Here is a 10,497-nt window from a genome sequence, read left to right on the forward strand (position 1 = left end):
AATTTTGAATAAGAAACTCAGCCCTTAAAGTCAGCCTTTTTAGATTTTTAGCTCAGCCTTAAGTATAACTTACAGAGGGAAAGCAGATTCCTTTTTTACTGCAGTAAACAGTGCCCTTTAGCGGGCAAATTGATGGTTAGAAACTTCCCTAAAGAAAAAACTCCTCTAGTTCCTCTGTATGAGGAGTGTCTAGTTTAGGAGTGTGGAAAAGATCAAATGGAGAAATAATAGGGAAAGAAATAATAGGGAAAGAAATAATAGCAAAAATGTGGCTGCTCAGTTTGGGGCAGCCACAAAAAAATATTTATAATGAAAAAATGATGTCAATAGTGCAGCCAAAGGTAGAGAAACACAACTCCCTCTTTTGGTTAACATCTTCCAACTCCACAGTACGTTTAAACTGATGTTTCTTATTTCCACTCTTAAAATTTTCTTTAGAAATGATAAATGGGGCTCCAGGTTTTGCAGCTCAATTAATTTTTTTCTTTACGCAAACCAAAATGTCACTGGTTCATAGGCACCTGTAAATTCCAGTACTTTGTTTCTTCTTTAACACAAAGTATTATTATGATTGTTTTATTCCTTCACTTTTTTTTTTTTTTTTTTTTTTTTTTTTTTTTTTTTTTTTAAATACCAGAAGAAAGAGACAGTCACATGTACCAATACAGTGATGTGGATCCTTCAGGAAGGCTAATTAAAGCAGTGTGGAAAAAGAAAACTACACCAAGTTGGCATGACCTATACACTGGTAAGGAGAGATATGCAAACATACAGAATTTTAGTTATAATCACCATGGCCACAAATCAGGCTGCTTCAGGAAGATACTCTTATTGTAATGAATTTCCTCAATATCTTCTGTTTGACAACAGTCAGAGATAACAAGCGATCAGCAAGAAGAAATATGACACCTGACATTTTAAGTGGCCTGTTAGTATTATTTATTCTGCTAAAAAATACAGTTCCTCATCCACTAAGTGTTGAAAGGGGGAAGCAAAGAGCATCTTTCACTGTGTAAATTCATGACAAGTGTGCTATCCCAGGCATCCCTCACATGAAGAGGGAACATTTGGCTTCGTACGAAGATGCTGACTGCAGTTCATCGTGGCTGTAGGAAGAAATTTGGCAGAGAGGCACCTCGTGATCACAGCAGACACAGGATTCACACCACAGCCATTTGGACTACAGGTACCTGTGGTCTTTGGAGAGTGAAGGTAGGGTACAGTCACACCATGTAACTGTATAGCTAATTTATTTACAGGAAAACCTGTGTTGCCAGAACTCAGGAGTCTCCTGTGGCAGCTGGAAGGCAACTAGAGGCATTTGAGAGGGTAAAGCACCCATGTATCTAAGCACATTTCATAGCAGGTAAGAGACAAACCTGTGACTTTCTTCAGCGATGAGAATTTGTGGGGTGAGTGATGGTGAGAGAGAGCTTTTGTGGTGGATGATGGCCACATGTGTGGAAATGTGAGCTGAAGTGCCTCAGGTGAGTTCTGGCAGAGTTAAGGACGGACCAGCAGTTGGCAGAACACCTGTAACAAGCTCCAGCTGCTGGAGGAAGGGAGCCAAGCGCTGCCTGCTGAAGCATCACCTCTTGCACCTGGGGACAATGGGATACGTTTGCAATTGGTGGCAAAAATTAAAAAAAGGAGGGAAGAAAACAAATAAGCATGGAAAATGGAGGAACTGAAGATGGAACAGAGATCTGAATTTGGGTGTGGCAAGCAAATGATACAAAGGAAGAGAGAAATGCTTGAGCCCTAGAGGAAGAGGTGTTAGAACAGTAATTTCAAAATAAGATTATGGTAACTGCAGGGAAGGAGGGGAAGGTCACCAAAATGAGACGCTGTTCTGTAGAGGTGTGGGAAATGGGCAGTAGAAAAGAGACCAGGCATGAAAGAGGGACTGGAACAGGATGGAGAAACAGAAAAGATGAGAAGGAAAAAAATGATCCACTCTTGTAAGGGGTTTATTCTACACAAAGAAAAGCTGATGAAGTAGAATAAAAAAAAAGCATGTAAATTCAAGGAAACCGAAGGAAACTAAAATGATGTGAAGAGTGAGGGGTGGAGAATGGAATAAGGAGAACAAAAATTTGAAATATTAATAAGTAGAAAAAATAGAAGAATTGGTAACCTGTATTTAGATAATGTGGGCTTTGTAAAATTAGTTTCTCAATTTCCCACAGTCTAAGAAAAAGAGATACAATGATGTATGGAGAAAATAGTGTTTCATTACATTAGTTTGCCTTACATCTCAGGAAAAGGGTTCTCCTGAAAAAAATAATCCATCAAAACAATGTGTTGTTTCCTTTTTTATTTCAGAAATAAATCAGAAACTGTAATACCTGTAATGCTGTTCTGTCCTCTTTACCCTTTTTCTCTTTCTCTTTTTCTCAGTTTTCAGTCTGTGCCTCAGGGATTTTAATTTTGACATCTTTCATTCCACCCCCATATATTAAATATAAACTCAGTTTAACTTCTGGTTTTAAATGAAATATTGTATAAAATGTCATAGTTTTAGGCTTATAGGGGTTTGGTTCTTTTAATTAGTGCCTCGACTGTGTATTCAAGTGGCATTGGCATAAATCTGCATTTTTCCACTGCAACTTCTCAGCATTCCAAGGGCATTGCACAGTCAAGACAAAATACATTTTACCAAAAAGGAGGAGATGGCAGAGAGATTAAACTTCTTATCCAGACCCACAGAGTTTGTGAGTATGAAAGCAAAAACCACACTTTGGCACTGTTCATTTGAATGCTCCAACTGTATGAAATACAAACGTAAGAGGAAAAAATGCTCACGTGAGTTTGGCTGAAAACAAACTTATTTTGTGCAGATACACAGTGTCTATAATGTATGGTGTCAGTATCTGAGATAAGGAATTACCTATAAAGATTAAAAAAGCATCATTTTGTATTACTTACTAGAATTAACAGGCTCTTAATCCATACTTTAGCCAGCTTTACTGTAAATACACTCACGTTAGAATGATGCATTTTTAGTTTTTTGTTCTGTGAATGCATTCAGTTACACTTTTCATACTGTAGTCAGTTATTCTTTTCCAGGAGAAATCGACTACTTTCTAAAAGGTTATGCAGTTCCTTGCTGTAATGCAAAATTATAATTTCTTTTTGTACCTGTGAAAATCCAGCGGTAAAATTACAAAAACATGCTGGAGGATTTTTCTGTTTCTGTAGCACTTCCATGTGGAAGATTCAAATTACCAGTCTGACTTCTGAACTCTTCATTTTTTAAAGATATATCAATATATCCACTTAAATGGGTGGGATAAGCCAACAGTGCTGTTCCGACCTGCCCAGTCTTTGCTGATTATATGCCATGAATCTACTTACAAGTTGTGTTTGATTGTCTTAATCTATCAAGGAGTCACTTTTAATGCAACAGAGTAAGGAGGGAACATACATTTACTTGTTTTTATAAAACTAAATCTTGGACTTGTGTAACATCTTTTATTAGAATGAACACAAACTGCTATTCCAGACTTTCCACATGTACACCACCCTACCACTGTCTACTTTATAGAAATGAGACTAAAACTCACACTCAGTACTAGATATAAGACTGAGAACTCAGCCCAAAATCCTGCCTGCTCTTGCAGTTCACTTTGTCATTGAAGTTTTGGGGAATTAAGCAGTTAAGGAAGTGCAAGTACCTTTTATACCAAGGCTTTCTGGATCTTGAATGGCAAGATGAAGTTATCCTGGCCAAGTAGGTAGTGATTTATTCACAGATGTGGAAGCTGGGTATAATTTTAAGAGATCCTTTAATGAAGACAGTTAAATGGATAGTGTACGTGATACAAAAAACGTTGACAAAGCTGAAGTTTGCAGTTTGGTGACAAAAGTTGAAGGATGAAGACTTCTAAGTCAGACACATTCTAAAAATGGCATTTATGCATCTATCTCCCATTGAAAAGAGTAAGAGGATTCAGACCTAAGTTTAGAAATAATTAGAGCATAAAGAGATACAGTTGTCTATCTAGGGAGTGGGGAGAACTGAACAGTGCCTAAGATACTTAGCTCCATTAGGAGAAATTTCTGACTGTTTTTTTGCTGCATAGTCTGCTTTTCTTTGGAATATGTTGCACTGGAGTGAATGGCAAACCTCTGTGTATCCTCACAGATGCACTGATGTGAGAGCATGGGATAAAAGTGGGATTTCATAAAGTTCTTCCAGGCATGAAGTGAGCAAAAGGTGGATTGAAGATATACTGCAATGAAAGAAAAAAAAAAAGGAAGTAATAAATTGAGAAAGGAAGTAAAAAATTGGCTTATAGGGATTAAATGCTACAGAGGATTAGTCTGCAGGGGAAGATTTTGTAGAGGTTTACATTTATGCATTAATTGGGAGAATAGAATCTGTGTATTGAACTTCATGCCCAACTTTCTGAGAGGTTCAAGAGCTGCAGTGATAACTAATGATCTAAATCCACTTCTGGGCTGAAGAGAGCCCAAGTTACCACCAGATTGTCACAACTGACCTACTTGGTACACCTGACAGTGTCTCAGATGAGAGACCAAGGAGCAGATGGGAGTACAGCCTCATACATTACTCTGAGACCAGTCTTTTCTGAACAAAGGCAAATGTTTTTGAGAGTACAAAACATACTGCAGATCCCTGGATGTTGCAGACCAGAAAATGTCACCATTCCCTGGGCAGAAATCTACCTTCACCAGCTGGGTTTGGCTAAAAGTCCAAAAGCCCTTCCCTCTCTGGACTTTTCTCTCTCCAAATTATTGAACACATGCCAGCTATCAGTATTGAGCACTATTTCCTTGGCACTGAGGCTTCAGTGGGGTTGAACCAAGACCCAGCTGCACAGCTCTTGCTGTGCAAATCAAACCATAGGGCAATAATGTACATCACAGGGCTGAGAACGTAGAGGGGAGAGTTCTTTATGAGATGTTTTAGTTCAGAGACCTCATTTGCATTCATTCTTTACAATGGACTCTTCTTCAGCCAAAGAATCTCCCTCTCCTTACCTGTTTTACAAATGGGTTGTAGATTCGGCTTCTTTCTGTTCATTGATGTAAGGGATCATTTTACCAGCCTTGGCAGTGTGCTGTTCTTTCCCTGCACAACATCTGCTGCAGTTTTCATGGCTTGAATTGTTCCTGGACTTGTTTTAAAAGTCATGTTTCAGAAATGTCTTTGAGGGTATGAATTATTATTCATTGCTTATCTTCTAGGGTGTTCTTCATTTATCTTAGTTATTTTCCTTTTTAAAGTAAGACTGAAGAGGCTTTGGAGTTTAAAGTTTATAGGTTTTAATTCAGGTTTAGGCTAAAGATACCAAGAATGGTAAAGTAATTCATAGGATTTTAGTGCAGCTTCAGGAAGTAAATTTTTTTTCTATGACAATAAACTGGGAATTATCTCCTTCTAACTCACACTTCTCCTTACTATTGCAGTATTTGTGTACACACTTTTCATAAACACATGACAATTCTGACATTTACTGTTCCAAAGCCTTTGCATTATTTGTGCCTCATGCCTCATTTCTCCATCACTTCATGTATGACAAGGTGTTTGATATTTAGTGCACTTAAATCACATTTTTTTTTCCTGTAAAGTAACTAAAATGAGATTTGGCTTTTCAATTTTTTCACTTAATTCTGATTAATATGTTTAATTTTTTTTCCAGAACACTTCACATCTTCATCTTGGACTCTGCATTTTACTCAGCAGCATCCTCAGCATTTACTCTGCCTATGACATCACCTGTGCCTAACTTCCAAAGGCTATTTAGGACATACAGTTGCTAGTAGGACATCTTGAAGACAAAAGATTTGTGCAAGCTTAACTTGGAGCATGAGCTGGTCTGAAGAATAGTGACAGCAATTTTGTTATACTTGTGTGGTATTGGAGGAGTACTGCAAGGTACCCCATACAAACAAAGGTAGGTAACAGTAAGGAACAACTTAACTCCCTTGGCCCCACATCCAGGTGTGTCATTTCTTTTGGGCTGGAAGTTTTGCCCATCTTGTCTTTTAAGAGATAAAATCTTTGTTTGACTTGCTTCAAAACATGCACTAGTTTATTCAGGCAACTATGGGAACACATCCCATATTTAACTGAGTTATTTGATTTGTTTGCAGTTTCTGAAATGGGCAAAAGCTTGTTAAAGGAATCAGGGCAATTCCAGAACTTTCTCTGATAGTGAGAATATATTTTAGGTAGTGTAAGAAAGTAACCTAGGGTCTGGAATCGTATCCCTAACTATTTAGACTGCTGGAGAATCCAGAAAAAAAAAACAAAAACTTGTCTAATAGCCTTTCTAGCTGTGTTTTCATTAAGTCTGAGACAGCTCAATAAGGAAGCTATGGCATGATTTATTTTAATCAGTTATTACAGAGGAGTCATTAAATAAAAAAAGAACAAAACAAAAACTCGGCAAAATCTTCCTTACATACTTTTTGCATTCCAAATCCACAAAAAGTTTAGATAAAATCTCCTTTCATTACAACCAAAACAAACCTCCTGTGCTGGACTGCTTTCATTTTTTTTCTGTAAATGATGATGTTTTCATACCTCTTCTGTCTACACTGGCTTTCCAGTTCAGTGTCTTTTGTGTCTGTTTTCTTTATAATCTCACTAAGGTTGCTCAGGAATTTGATTGTCTCCTAAGGCTTGGTAAGAGCATTTGACAGACTGGGAACTAGAAATGGAGTAGGGAAAATGATTTAGCCATTTTTGTCATTTGAAGATGACTTTCAGAACTGCTTGCACACGTGATTATTCCTCCAGTTCAAATGTGAAAGAATCTGGATTTTGCCCTATGTATTGAATATATGCTGAAAGTTTTACCAACTTTACAGCCCATTAGTTTTGTTTGATATTATTGTTGAGCTAAAAAGTGCCCTGGGCATTCAGGCACACAAAAAATCTTTTGAAATAACTCCTCTATCTTAAAAGAGAAGAACCATGGGGCTACTGAATGATTTGGATAAAGAGTGTGTCCAGCTCTGCTCCTGTAAGTTACAGACTCTGGGCACTGTGATATGAAATTCCATAGGACAAATGTTTTCATCTACAGCAAGTGCTGTTTCACAACTGATGTGGCATTGGCTGTACCTGTTCCTGGCACTGACCAAGAACAAACAGGATGAAGATTCATCTTTGGTTCTTTCACTTATTTTTATTTATGTATTTTTGAAGGCCAGTGAGTGGAGGGAAGCATGTAAAGAAGGAGGATAACACTGATTGCCATAACTGGGCAATTGTTAAATGTGTCCAGCTCTGAATCAAGAGAGGACAGGAATCCATTATTGGAATATCCTTGGTATCATGAACCATTAGGTTGTCTGAGGATATATTGTTGAAAAAACATCCATAGCAGGATCATACTTGCTCACAAAGACTCACAGAAAAATTGAAGCAAAACCTGCCAAAGTTACCTCTTCCTAAAAATAAATATTTCTAACATATTCTAACAAATCCTGACTGTAAAATGTGCAAATTGGATTTCCAGTAATGAGACCCATCAGTAGGCACATTTTCTTGACATATTCTGTCTTGGAAATAGTGATTCAATTTTCTAAAAGTCCTTTAATTTACTTAGAGAGGAAAGCATTTCCATTTTGCCCAGTCAGTTCTAATAATTTGCTAAATTCAAAATATGTGAAATTACTGAAGCTGGTTGTAGTGACCAGAAAGACCTCTAATCTTCTAATAGTATTTTTCTTTTTCCCATGAATCATGTAGGCTTGCACAAGAAATTTTTCAGAACAGATAAAACACAAATCTTCGTCGACATCTCTGCTGCTTGTCTCTTCCACAGACAGAATTCTGGACATTTGCTAGTAAACCCCTTCAGAAGATTTGCTTTAGAAATCTCTGTTAGCTACTGAGGTGTGTGGTTAGAAACTTGCATTTTCTCCTATGAGTAAAGTTCCTTAAGAATTCCCTTACAGATGAGTCTGGGTATTGATCCTTCCCATCTTGGCAGTAACAAGCATGACGAGCCAGATGAAGAGCAGTTGGGAAGGAAAAAGTTTTCCATGTCTCTTTTATGCTGTAAAGCCTTGAAGGGTTTTAAACAATAATCCTTTATCCCAGAGAATATTCTCAGGGCGTTTTCCTTTGGCCACCGGATGTTGAGTTGCGTGGACTTTGGAATGCCTCAGGAGAGCCACACATAAATAACTCCTGTGGGAATTGCATGTTCCAGTGGCACAGTCTTCTGTCCCAGAAACACTTAGGAGATTGCCAAGGCAGTTGTGTGCTCAGCTAACATTTTGTTTGAAAACCAAGCTCACAAGCAGTGTCCCTCTAATGGACATTTCCTATGTCTTTCCTAATTAATAACTAGGTATTGTTAAATACCTTGGTTTTAAAAAGAGGATATCCCTCAAGTTGTCGCATAATATATTTATTCAATCAAGTATATTTTATGAAAAGAGTTGGGTTTTTTTCTGCTCTACTTCTGGAGTTCCAGTAATTGTTATGCAGATACAAACACTTATTTAAGTGGGTGCTTTTGTCATTTTTCTTCTCTGGCAGCATCATGTGAGGCTTCTGTCCAGAACCCTGAACTGCAGCACAGGGCTGGAGCTTCTGTGGCTGGCAGAAACAGTCCAGTACCCATGAGGACAGACACACTCCTTCAGTGGAAATATGGGTGTAGGTAGGTATGATTATCATAAAAGAAAAAGGAACCGTACTGTTGCTGTCCAAATCTACTGTTCACCTCTTTTTATTTTACAGTGCAAGGGTTAAGACACTTTCTTGCAGCATACCATACTTAATTATGAATATTAATCCCTATTAGGAGCATTAGACTTCAGGGATTCACCTAAGGACAAGTGAAGTACATGGGATGAGCTGAAGACCAAGACTTTAACAATAGTTTGAGATTTCAGGGAGAAGACAGTCAAGAGTGTCGAATACAAGAGGCACTGAAGATGCTTTATTTACTTGTGCATGTCTGGAGTAAAACTGTATTTGCCCCTAAAGTCAAAGAAAAATACTTGAACCAGGAATATTTTTCCTACAGATTGTCAAACATTTCTATTCTGGATGCAAATGAAGTCTTGCTGCTTTTGCAGATCACTTGCTAGTGGAGACTGACACCCATTTGCAGAAGAATCAGCACACAGACTTTCAAGGTTATCAATGGCCAACTTCTGCACAGAACTCCATCATCTTCAACCAGGACTTCATTCCTTTGCTCCTAACACTCTCTACTTACCAAATTATCCATTGAACTCCTGTGCTCCTCCAAAAATGAAGAAAAAAAAAAAGGAAATGAGGTACAAGGCAGAAAGGTAGGGAAGGATACTGGCTACAAGGTTAGTGCAGCTTTATGAATGAACCCAAAATTTTGGTCTTGCTGAACCCTTTCCACTGGAAACTGACACAAGTGTGAATTTTGTCATCTTGTTTGACTGAGCTTTTGAAATCAAGGTATTACTGGTAAAATCCCAACTTTTCCGTGTTTCAAGTGATCCTGGGTGAGAAGCAGAGGGGCAGGAAAGAAGAGCAAGAAATCATCCATCAAAGCAATAAGTTTTTCATCTATTTATTGATGGGTCTTTAGTCTTCTGATGGGTCAGTTAAGACTAAAACCATCTGTAGGCTTTTCTGTTCCATCCCTTGTCACCCCAATCCATACCTCTGTCAGATGTTTCTGTAATGAGTTCTAGACTAACTTCATTTTTGGAAAACAAACAGGAGAATGGCATTACCTTAATCTGAGACAGTCTCTGTGTCATGATCTACATTGTAGATCTAGGAGAGGAATAAGTATTTGAAATAATAATAAAATGCTATAAAGGAAGGAGCTATCCATTTTTCCTGGATAGCTCCTGCTAGCTTCTGCTCTTTGACACACAGAGAACCCATATGTGCCTGTAATGTTCAAGATCTTTTGATGTAACTGATAGGTGCTGATGGGTCCACAGCCTTCACTGTATATTGAGTCTATTTCTACACCAACACTAATAATTACCTGTACTCAATTACTAGAATTCTTGTGCAAGTTGCTCTTTTTGTACCATTTAAAATGGAGTAGTACAGCACAGAGGAGCTGGAATCCCTGTCCTGAAGAATTCAGTCTAGAAGCTTACTTCCAACGTCAAACAAGAGACAGAGTGTATGAGAAGATAAATTATTCAGTAATGGATCCTACACACTTATAATGCACAAGTTGTAATGAATCTCAGTTGCTCTTGTAATTCTGTAAAGTTGTTTACCTAATATGGTAGATGTGCCATATGGTACACTAAAGAGAGTGTTAGAATGAGGACGTGAAGATTTCGAGGTTTTTATTTCCAGTTTTGTAGGCATCTGTAAACTACATTCAAGCTGTCCTAGAATGTGAGCAGAGCAAGAGCGCAGGCTGCTCTTCCCCTTCATGCTGACTGCTGCTGCCACCTGATAACATCCTCCCTCTCTTCCTCCCGTGCTCCTCGGGCACTGTGGCCCAGCATGGGGCTGTGCCCTGGCTAGATGCCATCAAAGAAAGTCTTTCA

General features: G+C 38.2%; 1 long non-coding RNA gene across 2 annotated transcripts; it reads left to right on the plus strand.

Annotated features, from left to right (window-relative positions):
- The first annotated feature begins 647 nt into the window (after positions 1-647).
- LOC128796853 (uncharacterized) lies at positions 648-10,269 on the plus strand. Of its 2 annotated transcripts, XR_008433917.1 has the most exons (8): positions 648-748; positions 1,042-1,186; positions 1,260-1,366; positions 2,618-2,714; positions 5,670-5,924; positions 7,730-7,876; positions 8,528-8,651; positions 8,796-10,269. It is a non-coding gene; the product is annotated as an uncharacterized LOC128796853 (long non-coding RNA). The 2 variants fall into 2 exon arrangements; XR_008433916.1 differs by having other exon boundaries at positions 8,528-10,269.
- The last annotated feature ends 228 nt before the right edge of the window (positions 10,270-10,497 follow it).

Source organism: Vidua chalybeata, chromosome 17 (genome assembly GCF_026979565.1).
Source record: "Vidua chalybeata isolate OUT-0048 chromosome 17, bVidCha1 merged haplotype, whole genome shotgun sequence".
Lineage (NCBI taxonomy): Eukaryota > Metazoa > Chordata > Aves > Passeriformes > Viduidae > Vidua > Vidua chalybeata.